The 7359-nt window shown below is 40.9% G+C and overlaps 1 pseudogene; it reads left to right on the forward strand.

Moving 5' to 3' along the window:
• Positions 1-1184: 1184 nt before the first annotated feature.
• LOC103095960 (peptidyl-prolyl cis-trans isomerase FKBP5-like) lies at positions 1185-5936 on the forward strand (annotated as a pseudogene).
• Positions 5937-7359: the final 1423 nt, after the last annotated feature.

Here is a 7359-nt window from a genome sequence, read left to right on the forward strand (position 1 = left end):
AACCACACTCATAACTTAGCATGTTATGTCATACCAAGGCTGCATTTAGTTCTCTAGATTTGCCTCGAATTATGAGAAGGGTGTAGTTAAAATTACCTTTTTACATCTATTTATTTAGAGTAGCTCTCGTTTTATGTAAATGTGTCAGAATGTGCTTCTGATGTATATAGTCTTTAATATTCTCATTCAGAAGATATGACCCCAATCCAACCTCATTTGGGTTCTCAATTTTTTCATTTTCTGTGTGTCTCCTGTAGGTTTATCTAGCTTTGAGAGGGCATGTTTATAACTCACTCCGGGAGTGGTTTTCCACTTTAGGATGGTATAATTCAGTTCAATTAGCTCCTCTAAATGTAGATCTTTTTTCCTTGGGAGCTTATTGTTTAGCATTGATGTTTTTTCATTATCTATCCTGCTTTTAAGCAAAATGTTGCATCCTTGTTTATCTCTCAAATTGTACTTCCTCTAAAAGTCTGTTCCTTTTGGGGGGAGAAGATGGGGAAAGTCTCATCTCATCTAAAGGATATTTTTCCTAAGCCTTTGATGTTCAATCTGAATAAGTTTTCGCTTTTCAGATGCTCCTCCTTGGGGCCAATTGTTAGATTTTTTTTCCCTTATCTATTCTGCCACATTTTTTAAAAAATCAAATTGCTCAATTCATTTCTTTCAGCTGATCCTTGTTTGAATGGTATTTGTCTCTATTTCTCTCCTAGGCAGAGATATTTACTCCCTCCCACAGGGGAACACTAATTTTGCTTTAACTATATTTAAATGCCAGCCTGTTGCCAGATACTCTGTTGTTTTTTTTTCCTTGACCTAAGTTCTTCTTTCTCAAACATTTTTGAACCTTCTCTTTCCTCATCCCACCCTCTTCAATAAAATTCTGTGTTTTTTTTTCCAGTTTCCATAAGTTTTTCTTTTTTTCCCTTCCCTTATAGTTTCTTCTTAATTTTATTCTCTTTTTCGGGGATTATATATCCTTAGGGGACACAGGAGATAGGTTCTTAGGTCTATAGTGAGGAAGATGAGTAAAAATATCTGAGACACTTTGCTATGAAGATTCTGGTCAGTTTCCTCAACTGTATCTGGAGATAGCAGCATCTATATCGCAGGACTGATGGAAGGATCAGGAGAGGACTGGTAAATAGATCCGGGTGGAGGGGGGAGTTGGTTGAGGCAACGAGAGGGGTGACAGACTCCAACAGGTTCTAGGGCTTTGTCTGTCAGTGGCAGCAACGGCAGCAGCAGCGGTAGTGGTAGTGGCCGCAGGGATAGCGTGAGGTTAGAGTGCGCGGGCTAGCCGTTGGGCACTGGGGTGAGCTAGCGATTGAGAGAGCGCGGAAGAACGCAGAAGAACGAGCATAACGCCAGGAATTGACCTCACCTGGATGACCAAGATCCGGACAGTGCTGTTGCCTGTTCAGTTAGATCCTGGTGAATGGTTCTTAGATCAAAATCCCAAGAAAGACTGACCTCTCAGGCCACTGTTGAAGCTATTTGTTTACAGGAAACCAATCCTTGGAGCATTAGAGGGGAGGGATTCTCCTTATAAAGACAATGGCTACCGATGAGGCCGCAGAGAACGAAGGTGAGAAACCAGCAGCTTCTTTTCCATGGGGAGAAAGAAAACTTTAATCTCCCCAAAGGTCACTGAGGCCTCCTCAAGATTGTCAAATAGTGGGGAATAATGAGGAAACACCCGTGCCAGGAGACAAGGTTCCAGCCCATTACAAAGAAAAATTAACCAATGGAAATAAGTTTGAGTCCGGTCTTGAGAAACTATTTGTTTTCAGTCTTGGCAAAAGCCAGGTTATCAAAGCATGTGGCACTGGAGTTATCACCAAGAAGAAGGAGACTTCTGCCACTTACTATGTAAACTAGAATATGCATATGGATCCACTGGCAGAGGCCCCCAAATTTCCTCCACTGTGCCCCTCTTTTTCAAAATGGAATTACTTGAATTCAAAGGAGATTCATTTGAGGATGGAGGCATTATCTGCAGAATCAAGCAGAAGAGGAAGGTTACTCAAACTGTAGATATCTACTTGGGCAGGCTCTTGTGGTAAAAGGACTTCTGATGGCAGAGAGGTAGCATTTGTTGTTGAAGAAGAGTAGAAACTGACATTCCCACAGGAATTGACAAAATTCTAGAGTGAATGCAGAAAGAAAAACACTCTTGTGAATCTGGGAACATGATGTGGCTTTGGAGAGGCTAGAAATCCAGAATATGACATTGAGCCTAATGCTGAACTTGTATATGAAATGACTCTTACCGGCTTTGATAAGGCCAAAGTATCCTGGGAGATAGACACTCAAGAAAAATCTGAACAGGCTATTGTCAGAGAAAGGAACAGTGGACTTCAAGGGAGGCAAAGACTTGCAGGCATTGATTAGTGTGAGAAGATTGTATCCTGCTTAGAGGTGGAATATGGTTTATCACAGAGAGTCTAAAGCTTCTGAATCCTTCCTGCTAACTGCTTTCTTTCCTTAGCCTGTCCATGGTTCCCTACTGCTTTGGAATAACACCAAAGCTGTCAAATGCTGTGATAAGGCACTTAGACTGGATAGGACCAATGAGAAGGGCCTGTTCTCAGAGAGAATCCCAACTGCTTATAAATGAGTTTGAATCAGTCAAAGGTGACTTTGAAAGAGTACTAGAAGTAACCCCCAGAACAAGACTGAAAAGCAGCAGATCTCCATGTGCCAGAAGAAAGCCTAGAACAGCACAATGAGAGGAGAGGAATCGCCGCACATATGCCAATATGTTGGAGAGGTTTGCAGAGAGAGATGCAAAGAAGAGGCTGGTAAGACAATTGATTATGTCAGAACAAATGGCCTCTAAGAAGATCTGACCTGGAGAAGAAATAAGAATTCAAGACAAAGACTTGGAAGTCCATGTATGACAGACTTAAAGGAGGGAGAAGGCATCCTAATGAATTCCACCCTCTTCTCAGTGACTTCTTCAGACCTCGGGACTAAACAATGTTTACAATGAAGTTTGTTACAGTCTATGTGATTTATGGACTCAAGCATTCAAACTTGGAGCTTCAAAGAAAATACCCCCTGCTGCAACCTATTGCCTTTTGTGAAAGCATCCTGTGGGATCACTGCAGGAAGTACACAAAATAGATGCCACTGTTGGGGTGAAGAAGTTGGACTAGCAGCTTGAGTCTGGCTCATTGCAGTTTGTGCCTCAACTATTTATATTGAAGACCCTAGCAATTTGGAGCTATTTGTTTGGATCATACATCTGGTATTGGACTTTAATTACACCACAGAGGGACTTGGAAAAATTGAGAGATCTCTCCATTTACTGGGCTAGGATCTATATCACAGATCCACTTGAGTATTTATGTGAGGCGGACATTGGGGGTTTTTTTGTTTTGTTTTTTTAACAACTGAATGACTGAAGTACTTACTGAAACAACCCTGTTGTTTTAACAAAGAGAAAAAATATGAATGAAAGTAGTCTGGGATCATCTTGTCCAAAACACCAAGAGCTAAGCTTTAAGGGGCTACATGCTCTTTTAGTCTTCTATTGTAATGCTCTCAGATCCTGCAAGCCCTCGGATGGGTCTCTATGACCAGTCAGCTTTCCTTAGGCCAGCAAACTCTCCTCGTTTGTCATACATGAGCACCCTCTCTCCTGCCACAGGGACTAGCAGACAGAATTTGGGTGTTGGTTTTTCCCTTTCTTGGATGAAGTACTAAGATGCCAAAATGTGAAGGGAAAAATAATAGTTTCTCTTTCTCTGCCTTTTAAAAAGTCATGGGAAATAGAGTACAGTACAATACATGGACAATACAATCCTACTAGCACTGCTGCTGTTCAGTTCCTTATTTCCATTCTAATCCACTTTTTAAGGAACTTAAACTTGTTCTTGTAATAATTTAAACCTGGAGTGGATTTATTTGAATATCCACATAGAATCAATACAGTTGGGGGGGGGGGTTGTTATTTAAAAGATGACCAGAGCATAAAAATAGAATTGAATTTTTAAGTTTCATTTACTCTCTTGTTTAAAAAAAATGACTACTTAAAAAAAAAAGCATTCTGTTACTTAGTTTTTAAAAAGCAAACCTGTGGGATCTGAAAAGTAATTACTCTTCCACTTAAGGGTTTTACATATTTTAGATATGGGTTTAGCATTGCCATCAATGTCTAGTATCAATTTTTTTCTCTGTTCTAAAATGGCTCGTTAGCAGTTAATGTGCAACATGTTTTGGCAGGTAACAGTTTTGATAAAGTGCTTATTTAGCAGTGGCAGGCATATAGGTCTTTAGTACTTATTTCTTTTCTTGCTGCTCCTTTATTCTTTTTGAATGCACATCAAAACTGAGCTCCTTTCCTTTATCTCATTTATAGGTTATCAGCATTTATTTGTTTGTTTTTGTGCTATGTCTCCCTCTTGGAAATGTACATTTATGAAGGGAAACTTGTCCAATGGAAGCTATGTCTTATGGCAGGAACTCCTTTCACCTGAGTCATAGGGCTGTGAGCACTTTTCAATTGCCTTGCCCTAGCTGACAAGGGATTCCATGGTTGACCACTAATTGACTCACTTATGCCCTGGGAAGTTCCTCTGTCCCCACCTACTGGCTTAGGTACACTGAAGTTTAGGAAAGACACATTAGAAAACTACTAATTTAGAACACTTCATCTATTCCAGGCTTGTAAGGTGAACAAAGGTTACCAATCAGTGCCCCTGGGGAGTAGAAGCTATCCCTGCTGATTCACTGATTTTGCTCTTCCCTCCCCCCAAACCCCCACTCATTTCTTGTGAATTACCCCAGCAACCACCAGATTAAAAAGAGACCCAGGAGATCTGAGCTCTTCATCTGGGTACAAGCTACGGTGTGCCCAAAGCCACTGTCATCACTGTGTGCTCGTGAGTCTATGGGCTGAGGAAGCTTCCCCAGCTGACATGCCTATGAGTAATAAATTACCTTTAAGTGCTTATGTCCCTTTTTGATAATTTTCTCCCTATAACTCCCTCACAACAATTCAGCCTCTCCTCTGATTCTTGACCACTACTAACGCCAGGTTATCCTGTCTCTGCTAGGGCCAGGTTAGCCTATCTCTCTGCTAAGGCCAGGTTATCCTATCTCTGCTTATCTCTGTACCACAATGGGTTTTTGTTGGGATTTCACCTATCTCCTTGATTGGGGCAAGGTGCTAGCTATTTATTGGGTCTGAATCCTCTCTAAACCATAAAGTTAGGAGTCTCCTCCAATATTTTTTAGTGGGATGTCATGCAATACACTTAGTATTGTGAAGATGGGATTGACTTTCCCCTTGCCTACTTTTAAATTTAATCAACCAAAAATGTATACACCCCTACTTAACACTAAGTAGGGGAGGTCTGCAAGTCACTTACAAGTGGGTGACAACTCCAGAAGCGATTGATCACCCCCTGGGCAGTGCTAAGCAAATTTAAAGACTTCATTTGGTCCCTGTAAAGTGGAGGAAGGGACAGGAAGTGACATGAAAAAGAGACTATAAAAGGTGATGAACTTATTGTGCAAGAGGTCTTCATCTTGAATTTTCGGGGTTGGAGGATCATGGACTGGGACTGCAGCTTGTAGCTACTACTTAGACATGGGACTCTGGATGTTGGACTGCTTCAGTAAGACTGCTCCTGGATCTCCTTCCTTTGGACTTCGGCTTGGGTGAGTCAGAAGCTGACCTTCCTTTCCTGGCTTCTGGAGAGATTAGTTCTTTAGAGGCCTCTCCTGAAAGGAGGCCACATGGGTTGAACCTTTGCTTAATTCACCACTAAGTCTTCTGGGTGAAGGACTAATGAGCCCTTCTTGGGATGAGGCAGGGACCAGAGCAACATTTAGGGTGATAAGCTAGACTTCTTAGTCTACCCACTTTTACATTTCTCTACTTTTCACTCTTTCTAACTCTTTGTAAATAAAGATACTGAAAGTCATTTTTGGCTTAAGCTACAATATTTTTAAATCGACGACCTCAGTAATATCTTAAAATTCTCGTATTTAGTTCAACCATAAAATGTAATTCCTAACAATTAAAAAGTCATGATGTTGTTTTAAAAATCAGAACATTTTAAAAGTCCTAACAGTTTTCCATCTCTTCCACATTAACTGCAGTACAATTTTAGTTCATTACCGAAAAGGCAGTGGGATGAGAGAATAAAATAAAAAGGTGTGTTTGGGGTGTAGTTTTTTATGGCAAGGCAGATTTTTCTAGAGATGCTCATTTCTTCAAGAAAGAAATCCTTTTTTTTCACTTAACAAGAAAAAAGCTCTTAGGAGATATCGTCTCACTTCTCCTTGAGACTGGTCCAACTTGGAGTTCTTGGTTAAGTCTGCAAGCTGCCTTCTTTCTCTGGGCTATCTGAGGACCACTTGACTCCCTAAATATAATATCCACCAAGGATCCTGTGCTTTCAACTCTTTCACCAGCTCTTTGCGAACTTTTTTATTTCCCTCTGGATCTGGCTAGCCCCAAGCCAATTCAAAAAGTGGCCCTATAAGGGAGAGAGGGAGGGAGGGAGGCTCCCTCAGAGGAAGCCCCTTTTTTCCTGCACTGAGAATAGCTGTGATTCAAAAGCCAGGTCTCCCCTCCTTGTGAGAACCTACAACCCCCAATTTGCCCTGGAAGCCTTTTTTTTTTGAGGCTCCTTCAGCTATAGTCCTGAGTTGCAATGTTAAGGTCAGAACCAAAAATTGCCTCTTTGTCCCCTCTTTCCTGATCAGTAAGGCTCTATCTGGCAGAGAAAAAGATCTACAGCTCTCCACAGCATCCATTCTCTTCCCTCTGTGTCTTTTTCCTGTGTGTCTTTTCCCTTCCCAAGGAGGGAAATTTATCACCTGCCAAGTTCTATAGGATAACCACTAATATTTCTGATGTCTGTCACCAGTACTATGAAATAAATCAGAAATTAACAGATACCTTATATAAAAGTATACTGTATGTACAAGTGTACTTTCCATAGCCATATTAAATTGGTATGTTGGAAGCATGTCCAGATCCCAGAAACGGTATGATTATTATAAAATCAAGAGCAGAGAGGATAAATATACAAGCCTCCTCAAATTTATCATGCCCAGGCTCACTGCCCTCATGTGTATGGCTCAGCTTCTATAAATGCCCTCTATACCCCAAGAATTTCTTATGCCTTTATAATGAATAGGAATATGAGAGCTCTGGACCCCACTCTTCTACGTTATCTATATCAAGGTTTCCCTGGAACCTATGTAATTGGAATTCCTTGGCCCTAGAGTAATGAACAGTTCTCAGAATCTTCATGTGAAGCATTATCTTCCTCAAATCTAAAGAGATGAGCTAGCCCTTTTCCAGAGAGTCCAATTTGCTCTTTACTCTATTTCTCA

The sequence above is a fragment of the Monodelphis domestica genome, chromosome 4, assembly GCF_027887165.1.
Source record: "Monodelphis domestica isolate mMonDom1 chromosome 4, mMonDom1.pri, whole genome shotgun sequence".
Classification (NCBI taxonomy): Eukaryota; Metazoa; Chordata; class Mammalia; order Didelphimorphia; family Didelphidae; genus Monodelphis; species Monodelphis domestica.